This window comes from Colias croceus, chromosome 23, assembly GCF_905220415.1.
Source record: "Colias croceus chromosome 23, ilColCroc2.1".
Taxonomy (NCBI): Eukaryota; Metazoa; Arthropoda; class Insecta; order Lepidoptera; family Pieridae; genus Colias; species Colias croceus.
Genome location: NC_059559.1, coordinates 7,311,503 through 7,333,457, shown reverse-complemented (window position 1 = coordinate 7,333,457; position 21,955 = coordinate 7,311,503). Strand labels below are relative to the sequence as shown.

Sequence of the window (21,955 nt, the reverse complement as noted above, 5' to 3'; positions counted from 1 at the left end):
AACGTTATAGTTGTGTTTTGTTTTAGACATAACGGACAAAGCCGGAAGTGGTAAGCTAAAATATTACTTGTGACGAAGGTTCTGCACGAAGTAAATAATAACAAAATATGCTAAAATAAGGGTTTTTAGTGTCGTTTACACTCGGCTAATGATGAATAGCCGACAGGTGGCACATTGATTGGGACCATTAGCCGATCCGTCAATTTGAATATTTTTCCTATCAAGCACACGTGGTTGGGGTTGAGGGTATATAGACCTTACTGGTTGACCGGGGATGAATTTGAAAATATATAGACTATATGCTATGACATATAAGGTAAAATGTAAAATGTTTTGGTGGAAGGTAAATTGAATTTTAGACTTTGTTTTATACTACTTATGTACTTAGTGATATTGTGATTACATATTACAATGAAGGTAAAATTTCTATGCTAAATTTTACCTATATCATCACAAATATCATCATCGAATTTTAGACAAATCCGTTCAATATTTTACATAAACCCTAAAAATTATTTTTCAAAGCCACCGGAAGTTTTCCCGCCAAGCTAATAGTGTTGCCAGTTATCATACAGAATCAAATCTAAAGTTACGAGCGAACGTGTCACCGCAACACGTACCACAGACTATGCATAGATAATCTGTGGCTTGTAATTTACAAACACGCATAGATAATAGAATTCATTTCCATAGATAATCGAGTGCTGCCATTTTGTTTGGCGTTTAGGAAGATAAAATTGAATTAAAAATTTCGGGTGATAACCTTGAGCCCGTGTAAGAGACATCACATTTTTACTATTTGCCCATGGAGCATCGGGTAGAATTAGAAAAAAATTTGGTTTTTTTGTCAATTAAAAATAACGGCTCATAGCCTAGTATTTTTAGTTTATTGCCATCAAACTAACATAACGGCTGGCTTCCAGACCATTTTCCATTAGAAGTATGCGCTTTGTCCTATGTGCTCTTCTTGAAACACTTGCCACTTTTTAGAGCTCTTTGCAAGTATACGGTGCAACCGTACAGAGCGCAACACAATACATAATTTTTTGCATGTCGCATCATTTTTATATTATATTATAATTATAGCCATGCGTGCAGCGTACGTGTGGAACTCGTACAGCAAGGTTAAAACTGTTTTTGTTTTAGTAAATTCATTGTTATATTATTTTAATTATGTTGAGACGATTTTTAAATTTCACAATAGATCACATAAAACACTCATATACGCATACACAAACGCACGTATTCAAAAATCCCTGAAAAAACTGTTTTCACACACTTTTCCTAACCAGGAAAACAGAGCTGTAAAATTGTTAGTACCACAATATACCACAACCCAAATACTCATTTTATTTTTCTTAACGAACCACATAAGTTACCTGTCGACTCACACTTAGCTAGCTTGTAATCAACCCCTACCTTTGCCACAGAACAATATGCCAATAAACACTCAGACACTGTTCAGCTTTTAATATGAGAATGCGTAGAAAACCTAAAATGAAGGCGTATGTTCATTTGTGTAGTTTATACTTACAGCAGAAATTACTATGCAAATATGTATACAGACTTTCATGTTCCATAAGATCGTTGCTTGTGAAGAAATACGTAACGGATTGAAAAAATACGTACTTTTTGGGAAAATTCGTAGATATTGTAAAAATATAATATCGTGATAAATTTTGATTGATTCTTATTTCTTAGTAGTTAACGATTTACTGAATTTTTGTTTGTTTTGTTAGTTTAGAAAGTCAGAAACTATACGACTGATTTAAAAAAAATACGTTACCATAAGCTGCAGTTAATTTTGTCATTACATTACATAATAGACTAGCTGCGCTCCGCGGTTTCACCCGCATGGCTCGGCTCCTGTTGGTCTTAGCGTTATGATATAATATAGCCTTCCTCGTTAAATGAGCTATCTAACGCCTAAATAATTTTTCAAATCGGACCAGTAGTTCCTGAGATTAGCGTGTTCAAACAAACAAACCAACTCTTCGGCTTTATAAAATTAATCCATACTAATATTATAAATGCGAAAGTAACCTAACTCTGTCTGTCTGTCTGTTACTCAATCACGCCTAAACTACTGAACCAATTTGCATGAAATTTGGTATGGACCACTATTACAGTACCTATAAAAATATCAAAAAAGTTTAGTTACGGCACAGATAACATAATACTATAGTTTACGGCATACGGCATCTAACTCTACGCTCGGGGCCCCTATTTATTACCTAAAACACTAATCAAATAGCGTTTATTGAAACAGCTAAAGCACTTAATTCACACGCATTATGCGTCACAACGGCTTTGGGTGGGATAAGATGTTTATGGGATAGCCCATAGGTACAGTGGTTATGGGAGGTTGTGGGTTCAATTATTCTGTTGGATTTTTTGTGAACATTGTTGGCGATAGACGTGGGTTCGAATCCCGCCTAGTGATGAGTGATTTTTTTTTATTCCTTGAAAATTTATATTGTTTTAAATTGTGAAAATTTATTTGAATTGAAGAAAAAATTGCGAAAGCATTATAAAATACATTAATTCCTGAATCTTAACCCATCCAATCTCTTTTTAACTCTTTGTCATATTATTACCAATTTCTACTCAAAATCCGGCCCTGGTTAGCGCCTACAAAAGGGAATAGGAGTTACAAATAATAAGAAACTGATGTTAAATCAATATTAGGGCAGACGGAGAGGCGCCGCGGTTTTTATGAATGCCTACGATTTGGTAAGATAAAAACATACAGGGTCGGACTCGACGCGGATGAGGCTTTAGTAATTTATTTTAATATTTTTGAATTATAGCAAAATGTGTGAACAAGAATTTAACATAAATATGGCTTGCTTTAATAACTAATAACTTAATTTTGTGATCACCCTTTAAGATCAACTCAACACTAGTTGAAATGCACTATTAATTTTAAATGAAGTGTAAGTTGGTGTGTAATATAGCTATACATATATTATACTGTTAAGTTTGTACATAATGTTGATATCACAATTGATAAGATAATGTTCAATTAATTATTATCCATGTCAGATTTCTACTTAATTATTTAAATGCCTAAATATACAAATGTAATTATATCTAATTAAAACAAGATTACGAAATGTTAAAATTGCTATTGTTAATTGTATAATGATAAGAGCAGTTATTTAATAAGTTATTACGTGTAATACATATTTCTTATAAATCCATAACACGTTACGATAAACAGATATTTCTGCATACTTATGATAAGTTATAATGCACAGTCTGTCTTTTTGTGGGTTAGGGACTACCGGGAATCAAACCCAAGATAATAAAAAAAAAATCATTTATTGAACCAATATACATTACACAAAAAAGTGGACCACAGACTCCTAAGTCCTAATATAGCTTTCACTGTGTTTCAGGAGCCTGTGCCTTCCCGATACACTACATACTAAAGTTCAATCAGTTCTACGCTTACAACCACTGTACAGACACGAGTAAGGCTTTGTAAAGAGAGTATGAATACGTAATTTATAGCCCCCGGGGCCCTATAAAACCTCAATCCGGCCCTGTGTTTTATAGATTGTTCTTATGTAGGCTTGTTATGGCCTCACAAATATTCCACTGTCTTATTTCTGTTCAAATGTACGACTATATTCCCCTACAAAATGCGAAGTCATTCGTGAATAGCTCTTTGGAATACTTCATTTAACTTCTTTTGGTTGAAAAACTAAATATTATATTATGGAGAATAAATATAAATATAATACAATATTGGTGCCCGTTTTTCTGTGTTAAATAAGAAATTTGGGAGCATTAATTTTTATGCTTTATAATGTTACAGTTTTGAATTATACCACAAAATGTATGAATGTGTTTAAACTAAATCTATACTAATATTATAAAGCTGAAGAGTTTGTTTGTTTGTTTGAATGCGCTAATTTCAGGAACTACTGGTCCGATTTGTAAAATTCTTTCTGTGTTAGACAGCTCAATTATCGAGGAAGGCTATATAAAATCATCACGCTAAGACCAACAGGAGCGGAGCACTACGGGTAAAACCGCGGGGCACAGCTAGTGTATCATATTTTTAAAGTAGATAATATTTTCCATCACCTGTTACATAAAAAGAATGTAGATAATGTTAGGCTATGTAAAAAAGGTTTTTTACTAAATCACAAATTGTGAAAAAGCCTTGAAAATCTTCTTTTATATTTGATTAATCTGTTGAAAACGTTGTCATTTTGGGGGAAAATCTGAAACGCTCGTAAAGTATTTGATCTCTAGAGATAAGAAAATAACGAATTCTAAGATGAATTTGCGGTCGATTTGTCTGCCTTTTAAAATAGAATTTAAATTTGAATGAGTAACTAGTAAGAATATTTTGAAGTGAAACTTCTTTAGGCGAGTTGAGAGTAAATTTTCAAGGTCGTGTCATGGAAATACCGTCACGTCACGGGATAGGCGATGATTTTGTTTCTATTTTTTTATCTAAAGAAGTTTCACTTCTGACACGTGTGCTCGGCACAAACGCTATTTTTTCGTAAAATCTTTCTTTTGTCAATAACGAACACAAAGAAAAGAATTGACGAGCTCGGTCCAGTCGTTCACGTGTGATGCTGTGGCCAAAGAATATTGGAAAAAACAATAGGGATGGAACAGGAGGTAACAAGTGATTTTGAATTGAAATTAAAATCATTCTTAGCTTAGTTCTAAGTTTCCTCAACAGATGGCGCTGTTATTAATAAGTAATTTGAATACAAAATCAGTGACGGTCTTGCCACTTAACTTATTTAAATTATGTTTTTTGGCGCTTGTCTTTCTTAGGTAAGTAAAAAGTGTTTGTCGGTAATTGATTCTGGAATATTTTTGAAAAAATTATGACTGGATAAATTTCTGTAAAGGTTTTGGATTTTTATTTAAGACTAATGCAATTAAATCTTTTGCGATGTTGTCTGTCGAGGATATGTTTCTGATTTGACAATAGACAATAGACAATAGACATGATTTGAAATATTTGTCTTTCTATAACGTTTTGCGTATTACTTGACCTTACCAATCCAAACTTCTTATCAAATTAAAACTATTCAAATAGATTAAACGAAGTTTTGCCAAACTTGTGCGCATTGCTGTACCCGTCAAACACGGAATATACCGTGACGACTGACGTCCCACGGCACGTCAGGTAGCGACGTCTCTGTATTTATCGATTCCGAATTTTGTGTATTACATGATTTATGATGTTGTTAAATGGTACAGGAAATAAATGATTTTTGGAAAATTTGTTTCAATACTAGGATAAAATCTTCATAAGCTAAGCCGTGCAGGTAATTTTTACTACTTGTGCCAGAATGTTTACAACTGGAAAACATTTTTGTTATACTGGACGAAAAACTCACCTTTAATGAGCATATTAACGCCATGTCAACTCGAACAAGACGCCTGATTTATATAATGAAAACTCTCAGAACCAAAGTCGATAAACACCAACTTATGACCATATATAAGGTATTATGTCAATCATTAATAACCTACTGCATTTCTGTATGGGGAGCCGCCTCAGCCTCGGTTATTATCAAACTAGAGAGAGCTCACCGTTCCATTTTAAAAGTTATGCTGCGAAAGCCCCCAATCTATCCTACAGTGTCTCTCTACAGGGATGCTAATGTTTTAAATGTTAGAGGACTTTATATTTTACATGCAATCATCTCAATGCACAAAAAACTCTTAAAATCTAACTTTTACTCCAATACATCGAAACGGCTATTAAGAGCACCAACCCCATTGACCAAATGTTTCTTTTCCAAACGTTTTCAAAATTTTATGTTCCCATACTTGTATAACAAATTCAGTAAACTTGTTAACTTCCGGCAATACACATTACTCAATATTAAATCTAAATTGATAAGCATTCTAGTGTCCAAAGACTATAAGCAGACAGAACAGATTCTAAGAATACTTTAACTGTACAATTGTGTAAATAAGCATATAACTTTTATTATGTATTATTGGTATTATTTTAAGTGACCATACCGTACTGATGTTCAAAGTTGCATTGTATTAATGTATTATACGTGTTGGACCCTATGTGAACCTCCATTTTTATTGTATAATCGTTTTATGGCCCCGCGAGACAGGCTGTGCCTAGTGCGGGGTCCGCTGTCGTAATCTGTACTCATTTTAATAACCCTCTTTTGGCAAATAAATATAATTTTATTTTATTTTTTATTATTTTATTTATTTTTTAAATTATTAAATACCTAAATAAAAAGGAAACGATGTTGACGTTGTTTAAAAAATATCAGGACATTATTGTATATGTTATAACAAAAAATAAAAATGTAAATAAGACATAGGAACCAGTAGTTAATTAATATTGTATACAAAAATAAAAAAACTAGGCGCTTTATTTAATTAACCGTTATTTTGTTTTCCGTAAAGATTTTGTTCTTATCTCCTCAATCCATAGATAACAACTGTCATCTGGATTTTGGACCTAACCATAATATTGATACATAATATATAAACATTCGTATTACATATCCATATACAGCCTGAGCCTTCTTTATGTTGATAGAAAGGTAAGCCACTGCGTGTGTTTACTGAAAGAATGTGTCATAAAGAGCATAGGATTTTGAGGTTATCTTTTGTGCTGACACCGCGGGAATAGAATGCCGGGAAATGGAGTGTCTATGGCTGACATTTTGTTTTGAAATAGAACATTGTGTTGCTACCCATTGAAATATGTTTTGTTAAATTAATGTAGATGTTTATTAAAATGAAATATTGAAATTTTGATACTCGTAAACAAGCATGGTTAAAACAATAGACCTTTTAAAAGGCAGATCTCGATGATTTCATCTATTTATATATCAAAATTAAATTCAGCGGTTTATACTTGCTAAGTTTAGAAATAAAAAGAAATTCTCAATGATATTTTGAAGGATATGTCTTAAAACGAACATACATCATAAATGATGAACATTAGTGACACAACGCAAATCCAGGTTAAGTGTTGCATTGTTAAACTTGAACTTGACTTCAGCTAACTTACGATGACAACTTTATAAACCTAAGTTATTATATATTTCTGCTTGTGTGTAACAAAGAGAACATTTGTACGGTAAATTTTAATGTTCTGTCAAAGTTTTGACGTACAACCCGGCTGGCTGTCAAAGTGACAGATGTCATGACCACAGATTGCTAAACACATTGTATATTCTGTGCGTTCATGCAAGTTATTGGCCAAGTGTGTGTCTATATTACGGGCTATTTTTAGTTTATTTCTTTTATAACAGAACTAGCTCACAGCCCGCGGCTTCGCCCGCTTTGTCGGAAACCAAATAGTATATACTAAAACTTTCCTCTTGAATCACTCATCTATTAAAAAAAACCGCATCAAAATCCGTTGCGTAGTTTTAAAGATTTAAGCATACATAGGGACAGAGAAAGCGACTTTGTTTTTTATTATGTAGTGATTCCATTAGCTAAAATTTTAGAATACATTGCAATAAAGCCTTTATATATCATATATCATGCAGAAACCACAGGATGGATGAAGGTTAAGCGTGTCCGAGTTCACCATATCCAACCGCTTCCCATGAAACGGGCCTAATACGAACCGCATCCTCTGTAAAGGGTGTTATACAATTTTTTGCAAGAACTGCAACAATAATGATTAAATATTAGAAATCAATAATTAATTGTGTAATTAAATATTTTTAAAGAACCTAATTTCTTTAGAGGTCCTAATTGCAACCAATTTTTGTGTGTAAATGTGTTTATGTGTTTCATTTTCATAGAAAACAAGCCACTTTAAATACATTTTAGACGCCTGTTTTTCAATTATTGTTATTACAAATTTTATTGAACAACATCTCTGAAAACTACACATCACTTTCGTATTAAATAAAAAAACATAATAATAGTATATTCTAAATGCGAAAGTCTGTCTGTTTGTGTATGTGTTCCTTGAGTATCGGGCTTTCCAACCGCTCCCTGTGCACGCTGCCTTAGTTCAAATGTCTATTGTGTTAACCGAAGTAATATTTCTCACTTTTGTGTCGTCAAATGGATTACACTTTTGAATTTTTAACAAAGGTCTCGCTATCTAGGTCGGTCTGGCTTATTTCTATTTACTATACTTAATAAAATGGAGTCATCTAGTAAATATGACTATTTTATCTTACTTTTAAATGCGTTTCTGAGAATTGTTTGTTACTTATTAACTTAAGGGCTGATTTTTCAATCCTTGGTTAAAACTTATTCATCGAATAACATATTAAACTACCATTTCAAAAATGTATTGTAATTGTCCGTATTTGACAGTTTACAGGTGACACCTATATCTATACATATAATAAATCTGTAGAAGGGTCAATTCTGTACATTGAAAATATTGAAAAAATAAATAGCAGGGGGTGTTACTGGATCGATACCAAACCCAAATATGTGATTAAAAAAATGTTTGTCTGTCTGTCTGTATGTGAAGGCATCACGTGAAAATTAACGGTTCGATTTCGATGAAACTTGGTATAATTATACCTTATTATCCTGGGCATAAAATAGGAAACTTTTTATCCCGGAAAAATACCTAGAAAAAAAATCTTAATTTTTCTTAATTTTTCCGCGCGGACGGAGTCGCGGGCGGAAGCTAGTTTTAATAATATGTTCGTGTAATACTTTATTGGACGGATAAATTTTAACAAAAATCAGCTCAATGGATTAAGTTGGAAGGCACAAAGATATACATTTTGTCATGCATTTGTATCAAGGACGGCAATGGCAATACCGTTACGTCATAAAGTAAATAATTTTGGTATCTTTGAATTTTGCCAAAGAAGTTTCACTTCTGACAAGTGTGCTCAGCACACACGCTTTTTTTTAAATAAGTGCAGCTGCTTTTGAGTATCTTCTTGTATATAAAATTGAATACCAAAATGTGTTGGTAAGCGCATAACTTGAGAACGGCTGAACCGATTTCGATAATTCTTTTTTTAATATATTCCTTGAAGTACGAGGATGGTTCTTATGTAGAGAAAACGTATGTACCACGGGCGAAGCCGGGGCGGACCGCTAGTTTTTTATAAACGACTATACACTTATCAATAATTAGCTTGCTTATCATTGAATAGAAGTCATCCCCTCTTTTGGACCTAGGTAATCCCCCCTTTTATTACAAACATGTTGAAGTAGTACAGAAGATCGTTCCCTCTCTGTCTACGTCCATATTTATTGTTGGAGAGTATTGATTTTAGCAATATTTAGCAGGGCCTCGTTTTGGCAATAGGGTTGTCAATAATAGGTAAATATTATAATAATGATTTTCATACAAATACCTGGATATTGCTATTTCATATAAATTAATTAAATTGTTATATTTGACTCTGCAAAAAAATACAGCAACAGAATAAAAAACTAGAAAATAAGTGAACTTTTTAATTTATTTTATCATAATAAACTACAAATATGACAAAATAATGCCTGTATTAATTAATTGTTAAACTTTCTAAAATTTTGACACAAAGTTTTTTTACACTATTTACCTAACAACATAATATTATGTATCATGAGACGTACAAGGAACACACTCTATACGAAAAAACCCATTGTGTCTTAATTATAGATAAGTTATGGACTAAGTGATTTATAAGACCATTTTTCATAATGCTCCGCCATAATACAGTCTTCTTTCTATGTACAAATGCCCAAGCTAATTTATTCAATCCAACCTCATGATTTATTTCAATCAAAATAAGTAACTTGTTTATTCACGGAATCCATGTATTATCTCTTGTTATTTATTTACGTACACGTCTAATGGTATCACTACATAATATAAAACAATGTAGCTTCCCACTGTCTGTCTCTCCCTACATTATATGCTTAGATTTTGAAAAGTTCGCAAAAAAATTTGAAATACTGACTTTTAAAGTTTAAGACAAAACGGACAAAGCTGTGGGCGGGTATCTAGTTAATTATATGTATGACTTTTACCATTTCATATAGATGAATATAAAAGTGTGATAAAAAAATATTAAAACAGAAAAGCGACAACCCTGACACATCTGAATACTGTTCACTGAATTGATATTTATTCAGTGTTTTAAATTTAAATTGTACTCGAGTGTTGATAGTTTAGTTGTTATATTGTATCTTTTGTATTGGATTTTTAAATACTCGATTTGATATGATCGATTTTTATATCTGACAGTTTAGTGGATGAATACCTACTGCTGCTACTAGAAAATACTACGACGACGTCTATGTGTTGAAAATATGTATTAATGTAAAATGTTTATGTAAAAAACGTTAATTAGTTTTAAGTACAAATCATCGCTATTCGCTATAAATTAATAAAAATAAAACATCACATTATATTTTTGTGTGTATGTTTGTAACTATTGAAATTCCACAAACACAAAAAAAAAACTTAACTGAAATTCTTAGAAACATAAGTACATTTTTGTAAGGGTAATATTTTTTTTAAAGTTTTTATTCCCATTCCAAACATGGTTAAACCGTAAAGTATGAAAGCATATCAATACCAAAATAATATTACACACCCCTCTATATACTTTCATTTCCAAATCGAATAAAAAACAAAATAAATAAATAAAAACTCCGCGCGTTCAGCCCTACACGCATACGTGGACATGTCGTTGACAAATGCGCGAACCCCTGAACACTGTTGTTGACAGCGACCCCTGAAGCATGGGGGTTATTGATGGTTAGCAGGGGTCAACTGTCAGCTTGCATCGTGTAGCATTTACTGCGAAAGAAGTGGACGTACATAGGTGTATATTAGCACGCTTTTTATAAGCTTTAATTCAATGATAATGATGTAAGGTTACCAGACGTTAGACGTAATAATAGCGCTAATAACCTATCTCTTTATACATTTTTACGATGAAGCTATAAGTAATAATAAGTAATGTTTGTAACAGACTCCTCTAGACTTGATTTTGACCCACTTTAAACGGACAGATTTCAGGTAAACGTAGGTATCAAGGGTCGGTGACAATTCACAATACAAATTATAATTTCATTTATTTTAATAAATCGAATAAAAAAATGACAATAAAATAATTTCATGAGATTTTTATTAAAGTGTGTTTCCTAGTTCAATAATTTTTAGTACAGCAATGTGAACTTGTATACTTACGTATATAAAACTAGCTAACTACTAGTTATTATTGTGAGTGAAGCCGCGGTATGAATCTAGCAAGCTATAAACAAAACACCTGTTACAGATCATAATTTTCTAATTATTGCTAATTTCCCTTGCGTGATGATTATGAGTCTTTAATCTTTATTGATTATTCCCTGTGGAACTGATAGATTTTATTCTGCCGTTTTTGGATGGTTATTATGATTTAGGCCTTGTATCGGAAGTAAATTTGAATTTATGCTTATCGTTACGATAAAAATTAACGATTTTGAATACATAAATGAACATAAAACGAAATGAAAGATTTTTTAACGCGATATAATTAAAGCGATTTAAATACGCTACTTTTTTTATTTGTGTATTAAATTAAACAAGTATTTAGGTACCTAGGTAGTTGATAAGCTGTGGGTCATGATTATACCGTTATTGATAAGCAAACAGGATTTCTAAATTATCTAAATAAATCATCATCCCTAATTCCCTACTATATTAATATTATAAATGCGAAAGTAACTGTCTGTCTGTCTGTCTGTTGCTTTCCCGCTTAAACCTCTCAACCGATTTCGATTAAATTTGGCACGGACAATCTTTAGACCCTGAGAAAGAACATAGGCTACCTTTTATGTATTTTATTGCGAAAAAACACCACGCGGGCGAAGCTGCGGGCGGAAACTAGTTATCTAAATAAATCATCATCATCATAATTCATAATCATGCCTCACTTTGACGTCTAATCGTGTGTGCGTTAGTGTGCCGTTTTTGAAGATGGAATGTTGTGTTGGTAATCTATCTACACCTTGCTTATAACATCATTGCATAAAATGAAAAAAAAAATGTAGTCTCTTGTCGGGTCTTTATAGATACTGCTTTCCGAATCGGTGGTAAATGTTAAAACTGTTGACAATTCAAAAGTTCTTCTAGAAGATATCTAATAAATGAATGTTTGAGTTTATATGTCAGTCCTTTTTAGTTTTATCAGCTAGTTACTAGTACATAGTCTTTCAAAGGAGCAGCAACTTCCTCGTGTCGGTTTACCATTGTGGAGGACACGTGACACCCGTTACCCGACCCGCTTCGCAAGGTTGGGACTGTTTATCAACATGGCTGCCATGTGACGTCACTGTTACGCGACTCGGATTTCAGAGCTAGTTGGAGTTGTTACTTCTTACTTATATTATATAACTGTCTATTCAACCACTTTGTCTAAAACCTATGAAGTATACTAATATAATAAAACTGAAGAATTTGTTTGTTTGAACGCGCTAATCTCAGGAACTACTGGTCCGATTTGAAAAATTATTTCGGTGTTAGATAGCCCATTTATCGAAGAAGGCTATAGGCTGTATATCATTACGCTAAGACCAACAAGAGCGGAGCAATGCGGGGAAAACCACAGGGCCCAGCTAGTCTATACTAATATTATAATGCTGAAGAGTATGTTTGATTGTTTGAACGCGCTAATCTCTGGAACTACTGGTCCGATTTCCGAAAAATGATTCCATTTATCGAGGAAGGCTATAGGTAGGCTATCATCACGCTGGCCAACAGGAGAGGAGCAAAGCGAGTGAAACCGCGAGGAACAGCTAGTATAAAATAGTAAGGGTTCAGTCTCTTCGTATTTCGTAAATATTCAAAATGTTTTATCAATCACTGTGCGTTGATCAGTCAGTTAAAATGTCAGAAATAAATTATCTAATATAATTTATTAGATTGCTGTTAATAATTATTAATTTCTAACTAATTAGAATTAAAAAGGCACTTACAAACATGATTGCATGTTAACCTCGTATTTGTTCATGATATGCTTTCCGCCCGCAGCTTCGCCCTTTATATAAAACTTTATTTATTAAATATATTGCATCAAAATCCGTTGCGTTGTTTTAGAGATCTAACCAAACATACAGACATCGAATGAAACACAATATATTGCACTGAACATAACTGTGACTAATTATCACATCAAACAATTTTCAGTAGGTTAAAACATAAAAAAGGAATCAGAAGAAACCCAATCTAGCAAGCGATCGTAGACGATGTTATGCGCTACGAAACGTTGGCAGCGTAGCATGTCTACGCATCTGCTACGAGTTACGACGTTGTCACCTCGTAGGGCATGTGTGCGTAATCGGCGTATAATAGCGGATATCGACGTATAAATTATAGTAGGGGAGACAGAAGGGTTTTGAAACAGGTGAGTTGAAACCGCCCCGATTTCTCTTCAGCTTTATAATATTAGTATAAATAATATACATAACACACTATTTTGAAATACATACGAAATATGCATAGACCGAACCCTTATTAAATAACACATTTTTAAAGCATTCACAATATGTACATCTAATATTATTCACCGAACCCACGGCCTCTGGGCCTACTATAACCACTGAACCATACTGTAATTCCCTCGACTTAGAAGCCCTACAAGAAACCCGTCAAATGACCACGTAAGTTGTTTCTCTAGACCTAATTTTACTTATTGGAAATTCTTTTTAAAATATGGGTGATAATGCGCCGCCTTATGTTATTTTAATTCTCTTTATATTATTATTGTATTTTTTAATACTTACTTTTCAAAATTAACTTATTTTCTTAACATCTGATGTTTTTGAAATCAAAACTGTTAATTACAATTTATTTGACAAAACTGCTCAATTTTCGTCGTGGAAATAAATAATAACCTCCTCCTTTTTTTCGGTCGGTTAAAATAAATTCGATTTATTCAGAAAAGTAGATGATTAGTCGTCCATGTCCCTCCAAAACATTTTTTCTTATTTATTTGTATTTCTTTCACGTCGCAATTTACAATGGAGCGAATTTATGACATGATTTTTGTACCTAGAGATAGTCAGGTTATAGAGTGACATAGGCTACTTTTTACCGGCGTGAAACATTTGATTCCCTTGGGAATTTCCCCTGACAAAGACAAGCCTACGCTTTGTATAGTATAAGTACATAAAACAAAGTCGCTTCCTGCTGTCTGTGCCTATGTACATGTCGCGTCATGTAAAAAGAACGCTGATGGTTAAGCTGCGCATTGGCGATTTATCGGTCTATTTGGTGTTATGAGGTGGTATAAGAATAACAAATAGGATAAAATAATCGACACATAGCTTACGTGCAAAACTCGATCCATGCGCAAACACTCAATTTCATCCAGCGTTCTTTTTACGTGACGCGTACAGCTGTATGTTTAGAAGTTAGATGTTTAATACGGAGCAGATTTTAATGCACTTTTTAACACGCTTCAAGCTACACCTGTATGTTTGTATGGAACAGTCCTTTAGGCTCGATTTTGACCCACTTAAAACGGGTAGATTTAATTCAAACTTTGTACACTTATAAAGGATCGCTGAAAATTCAATAATTACATAAGTAGAAGCGTGTTTTTTTTTAGTTTTAAAACAATATTTAAGATTATTTAATAGACAGAGCGGCTCTCAAAGAAGATATTACTTATCAGGGGCCGTATTATGATCTCTTATTTCCAGACCAATTACGCCGTGAATTGAACTGATTGGCAAATTCATATAATACCATAATTAACCATTGTTGGTTATTGCGTTCATAATATGAATTTGCCAGTCAGTTCAATTCACGGCGTAAACTGACTGGGAATAAGAAGTTAAATACATGTTAAGTTTAAACACGGGCGAAACGGCTTGTCTATGAATAAAATTCGTCTTATCCTCTTTATTCTATGGCCATTGTAACGAGAGCGGAACTCTCGACATAAGAGGTGTTTGGAATGCACTCGAATATTTTACTTGAAACGTGACGTATCGCAGAATCTATATCAGCTGATGAGTGAATTTTAATGCTGGCAACCCTTGAATTAATTCCTTTAAGAGCGGCCGTACACGAGCGGCTCGAGCAGTTAACGGCTGAGCGACGTACATGCGGTCGGTCGTTGACTGCTCGAGCTATCGCTACAAACCGCTTACCTCGCAGTTGACAGCTTGAAGCGGTCGCGACTGCTCGAGCAGTCCGTGTACGGCAGTGAATTAATGTCTATAGTTCACCGCGCGGTCGCGGCTTCAAGCCGTCGCGTCGGTCTCAACTGCTAGAAGCGGTCCTTGAATGGCCGCCCTAAGTTCTACCGACTTGAAGTTGCCACGTTTTATTAAGTATTATCTGTGATTATGGTAGGTTATTGTTGAATGGGAAAAATAGATTAGAAATTGGAAGAGATTATGATTGGTAGAAAAATTTACTTACAAGTTGTATACGTAGTATATTATTATTAGTCTGTGCTTACAAGTAAGTTTTGTTTTATGTCTACTTCTTGTTATAGTTATTTAAAAATTGTCAGAAAAATGTTTTTGGTCATTATTGAAAATACGTAAGTATATGTGTACTTAAATGGAGTTAGAAAACACAAAGTGTAAAACGTATGACCTCATCCTACTAATATTATAAATGCGAAAGTTTGTGAGGATGTGTGTGTGTTTGTTACTCTTTTACGCAAATACTACAGAACCGATTACAATGAAATTTAGCACACATATAGAGGGTAACTTGGATTAACACATAGGATAGGTTTTATCCCGGAAATACCACGGGAACGGGAACTATGCGGGTTTTCCTTTGAAAACGCGGGCAAGCCGCGGGCGGTTATCTAGTTTTACATAATTTTTACAGCTGTTAGCAATAGAAAATTGGAACCTTTAAAAAATAGTATGTTTTTTAAACTTAATGACAAGCCAAATAGCACACACACACGAACACCCTGTAATAAATGTATTTTACTATAACTTGAAGCTCATAAAGTTGCCATTTTCCTAATCAAGTGTTACCCCCATGTAATTATTTAATTCTCTACATTTGACTCAGTTTATTACCCAAAGTGTATGTGTAATGAAAACGGAGCGACAAAATTACGACTATTCCACCGTGTAATCTAGTTTTATTATTTTTAACCGACTCCGAAAAGGTATGTGTGATATTGGATTGAGAGAGGGGATTAAAAAGCCTATATATCTATACTATAGTATAATATTAAAAAGCTGATGAGTTTGTTTGTTTGAACGCGCTAATCAGATTGAAAAATTCTTTCTGTGTTAGATAGCCCATTTATCGGAGGAGGCTATAGGCTATATATCTCCACGCTTAGATCAACAGTAGCGGAGACACGCGGTTGAAACCGCAGCGCGCAGCTAGTGTACCTATAAAAATGAATTACCGTGTTCCCAAGTTTCGTAAGGGGCAGATGCCCTATGCATACATCTGTTTCACTGATCGATTTTCTTTAGGTACAAGTAGGTGATCAGCCTTCTGTGTCCTGCCAGACAGAGACTATTTTTTTCAACGCCTCCACCGGGAATTGAACCCGGGACTATAGGCTCTACGCTCACGCGTCAACCACTGGACCAAGGAGGCGGTCATGTTATATTCCGATAGGCTCAAATTTGTTGAAATGAAACTACTTTACGCGCGTCGAGAGTAATATTTCAAAGTCGCTTCATGGAAATACCGTCGCGTCATGGAGTAAGACGATTTTGATATCTTTGAATATTGCCAAGTTTCACTTCTGACACGATGTTCGCCACACAAGCTCATTTTTAATTTTATTTTCGATACCATAAAAATATATAATATATTTCACGTTTAAGAAGAAGCACTACATATTAACGGCCTTACTAATAAAATGTTACCCATTCGCTATGCAATGGATTAGTTATTGCAATAACCTGTCCTGTTTTTATGATTGACGTTTCATGTGAGCAAGAGCAGGACACAGCTATTGTATAAAATGGTAGAAATTTATCCATTGTTTAACTTTTTATTAGTAAGGCCGTAAGTGTAGGAAATATGTTTTACATCCGGCGTTAAATTTCACCAGAATAGTTTGACATGTCATTAATAATTTCATTGTACTTTTGCCAAAACGTCAGTCGGGAGTCGAACCCGAGACAGGGAGTAATTACAATAGAAATGTTCTATTGTTACAACTAAAAATCACGTCAATCTTCGTAGAAATATAATCATTTAAATATACTAATACCTAACTACTTACACATTAAAAAGAAGAAAGAACTTATTTTTTATTTCGCGTGGTTACGATCAAAGACAAAGTCTACTCGATACATTTTAAAAATTGAAAATTAAAAGAGCGTGTGTGCTGAGCATACCTTTCAGAAGTGAAACTTCTTTGGAACGACCTTGAAGTTTTACTCTCAACCAAGCTCTCAACGCGCCTAAGTTTCACTTCAAAAATATTGAATTTTTTTCTGTAAATCGGCTTGTAGAACATAAATTATTCAACTACATAAAGTCATAATGTATTTAGGATATTATTTCTTAAATATATAAAGTTATATTATTTATTAGTAACTTTCTTGGTAGGTAGGTAATCTATAATTATATATATCTATACAGTTGAAAGTTTTAAAAAAATGTGTTTATGTGTGTTGAAACTTGAAGTCTTCTGAATCAATTTGGAAGATTTTTAACGAATCCACGCCGTTAATTGCTTACCAAAGTCTCATTATTTTTATCAATGTCTGCACTATGTTGTTTGTTACCTGAAAAAGATAGAAAATATTTAATAATACACGATTTACCGTTTTTCCTGTATTCAAAAATGTCATTGGCCTTTGCGCCATCAAATACAATAGTTGAAACAATGTTCATTCATGGCAAAACTCACTCGAGCGTGTCGAGCCGATAGTGATGTGCCCAGACACATCAGTATACTTGAATTATCTTTACCATGTATGGTTTAACCATTTTAGTATGTACTAGCTGTGTCCCGCGGTTTTATTCAAAACTAGCGGTCCGCCCCGTCTTCGCCCGTGGTACATATTTCGCAATAAAAGGTAGCCTATGTTCTTTCTCAGGGTCTAAATATTGTCTGTGCCAAATTTCATCAAAATCGGTTGAGAGGGTTATGCGTGAAAACCATACATACATACGTACATACCTACATAATTATAATACATACAAACCTTTCGTCTTTATAATATTAGTATAGATAAATATGTGTTAAATATTCATTTTGTTTAATGTGTGATACCTATATTTTTAATATGTAGTTTATGATAAAAAATACATAAGTATTACACTATAAATCTTTTATTTAAATCGAGTAATTTCTCGCTCAATGAAGTGTGAAATTTTATTATACTGATAAGAGATTACTACCTTTTGTTACTGTTTGACTAGCTTTTTATGTGGATTCGTCTGCTCTGAGTAATTGATAAACATCTTATATTGCTATAGCGTAATTTTAATTTTATATTAATTGATTTAAATCTATGCAAATTGATTGATTAATTATTATTTAGATACTCGCTGTGCTCCGCGGTTTTACCCGCATTGCTCCGCTCCTGTTGGTCTTAGCGTGATGATATATATAGCCTAGCCTTCCTCGATAAATGGGCTATCTAACACCGAAAGAATTTTTCAAATCGGATCAGTAGTTCCTGGGATTAGCGCGTTCAAACAAACAAACTCTTCAGCTTTATAATATTAGTATAGATAGTACAGATGTAAAAATTACATAGTCCAGGCGTTTTGGGATTATTTAGAATACACATATAGGTACATACATTTTCAATGATTTTTATATATTGTTTCCTTTATAAACCCGACATATTTAATTAATTAAAATCTCTGATTTTGACATAATAAATATTCCTACTATATTTTACAAAGAGATACGAATTAAAAATTTGTATCAATGTATATTTGTCACTCTATCACGCAAAAACAGCTGCGCGTATCCGTATGAAATTTAGCACAGACATAGATTAAAGTCCGAATTTACACATAGACTACTTTATCATAATATTTTGATTTTACAGCTATTAATATACTTTGTAAAATGCTAGACCCATTTTTACCACGATTATTCTGCATATTCAGTAGGTTTGATTAAACTACTTAAGTATTTCATATACCCCCAAGTGATAAGGCTGAACAGAAAAACACGTCATTTCTATATAAATGTTATTCAGAGAAGCAATTTCACTAGAATGCAATATTAACAATAGTGAATACTGTATTGTTATGAGTTATGACGTTATTGCAACCGTGGGGTATTACAGGGTATGGGGCGTATTGTGACCCCGCATTGATTCTTTTGCAGTTAGTTTTTTGCAGTTTTTGTCTTGGGATTATGGTAAACTAGCTTTCCGCCCGCGGCTTTGCCCGCGTTTTCAAAGAAAAACCCGTATAGTTCCCGTTCCCATGGGATTTCCGGGATAAAACCTATGCTATGTGTTAATCCAAATTACCCTCTATATGTGTGCTAAATTTCATTGCAATCGGTTCAGTAGTATTTGCGTGAAAGTGTAACAAACACACACACATCCTCACAAACTTTCGCATTTATAATATTAGTAGGATTGGTAAGGATTAAGGATACTACAGTATAAAATAAAGTCGCTTTCTCAGTTCCTATGTCCCAAATGTTTAAAACTACGCAACGGATTTTGATGCGGAGTGATTCAAGTGGAAGGTTTTATATAAATGACACAGCGGGCGAGGCCGCGGGCGGAAAGCTAGTAATAAATAATTAAATTTTTAGCGTTTGTTTTTTTTTATTTCATATCATAAACTACAAGACCAATTGGTTATTAAATAAACCAAAATTAAGTTTTCAAATAGTTACGATAAATAATATATTTTTATGGTTCAAACAGTTTCTACAGAGTCCATCGGGTAAGAATACGTACACCTTCCTTCAAACATTAGCTCATAAAACCATTAATAAAGCTCATAAAGACATAACTGGCATTCCCAACAAATATCAATCATTGCAAACAATACATTGGACTTCCCATAAATTAAGCCATTAATGTCATAAACGGCCGTCTTTTGTCTAGAAACCGCATTCAAATCATAGGAATTTTGGGTGTTTCCGATAATTTATGACAATTAGGGATGTAATTATTATTTCCCTTAGATTCCAGTATGGAATAACTGTTAGGAATGGAGGTGAACAATTTTAGACTACGTATCTATAGCCTATATATATTATATATATAATATTGTAAAGCTGAAGAGGTGTGTTTGTTTGTTTGAACGCGCTAATTTCGGGTACTACTGGTCCGATTTGAAAAATTCTTTCGGTGTTAGATAGCACATTTATCTAGGAAGGCTATAATATATCATCTCGCTTAGACCAACAGGAGCGGAGCACGGGTAAAACCGCGGAGAACAGCTAGCACATAATATTATGTAGGCAATCAATGTACCTGTGTCTCTAGTAAAAAAGGTTATAAGTTCAAATGTGAAGGAATTTCGTGCAAAGAAATGATAAGAGAAAATTCTCGTAGTAATTTTTTGACCAACAGAAAGCTTAATGTTTTAGATATCAAAAAAAAAAAATGTGTGCGTGTACTTGTGTACACACGTAAGAATTGAAAGTTGAAACTTCTTTATGACCTTATTTTTCAAAAAATAATTTACTATATGCAACTTTACAGAAATACGTCGAATCACGCGTGGTAGCGATAAGAAAAAGATGGCGCGTAACGGAAAAATGTTACACTAAATTTTTTTCCAACCCCGATAAAGAAGTTTCACTTCAAAAATAATATTTTTAATGTTTTTACTTTTTACTTTATACATTGAGAACGATATCATAAAATAGGCTCTTATTAAGTCGAAAAATGTTATCACAAAATGAAATCTTAACAGCCCCAAATAAATATCAATTAAATTGGTCCATACAAGTGCAAGGAGTAAATAAATCAAGTGTATTAATTTGTACGTGCTGGGAATCGAACCCGGGCGTTATTTATTTACTAGCTTGGAACTGAGCCAAGCAGCTGGCGGTATAATATGTGGTTCTCAAAGTTATGTATGGTTCCATGGTGTTTAAAATATTAATTACTAGCTTACCGCCCGCGGCTTCGCCCGCTTTGTCTAAAACCTAATAAATTATATACTAAAACCTTCCTCTTGAATCACTCTATCTATTAAAAAACCCCATCAAAATCCGTTGCGTAGTTTTAGCATACAAAGGGTCATAGGGACACGCGACAGGGACGCGACAGGTAGAAGCGACTTTGTTTTATACTATGTAGTGATGATAGTGATTTTTATGATTTTAACGATAATTTAATAGGATATCTAATAGGATTTTTTTATAGAACTTATTGAATTTTTTGCGATTGTTATCTTTTGTCGTAAATAAGTTTTATTTTGAAAACGATTTCATAGGATATTTAAAATTACACTTTAATTTTTGAAACTTTTGTGAGATAGATAATTTTTTTTTGTTTTTTTTTTCTTGTAAAAGTTCATTAATTAGCTGTAAATATAATGTAGTAAACAAATTCAAACTCATGAAAATCTGTCTGTTACGTGTTTATTATTTACTAGCTGTGCTCCGCGGTTTTACCCGCATTGCTCTGCTCCTATTGGTTGTAGCGTGATGATATAATTATAGCCTATAGCCGTCCTCGATATATGAGCTATCTAACACTGAAAAAATTTTTCAAATCGGACCAGTAGTTCCCGAGATTAGCACATTCAAACAAACAACCTCTTCAGCTTTATAATATTAGTATAGATTTAGAAAAATATATTATATTAACGAAAGTTTGAGAACCGCTGGCAGGCTCTAAGGCGCTACAGTGTCATAAAACCAACTTACAACCTGATTTCATTTATTAAATATTGTTCCTGAGTTTTTAGTACTTAAGTTAGTGGCTAGGTCGTACACACGTTTGAGTTTGAGTATGACATTTAAAATTTAATTATATTGTCTGAAAATATAAGTGTTTTATGGCGGAGTAAATAATAGTTTAACTTTAAAATATAAGTATAGGCAAATAGCAATTTCGTTTGATTGAT

At 33.4% G+C, this 21,955-nt stretch overlaps 1 protein-coding gene across 1 annotated transcript in view; it reads right to left on the bottom strand.

Annotated features, from left to right (window-relative positions):
- LOC123702505 (RNA-binding protein Musashi homolog Rbp6) overlaps positions 1-21,955 on the bottom strand; it is a 77,316-nt gene that overhangs the window by 21,207 nt on the left and 34,154 nt on the right. The window lies entirely within an intron of this gene.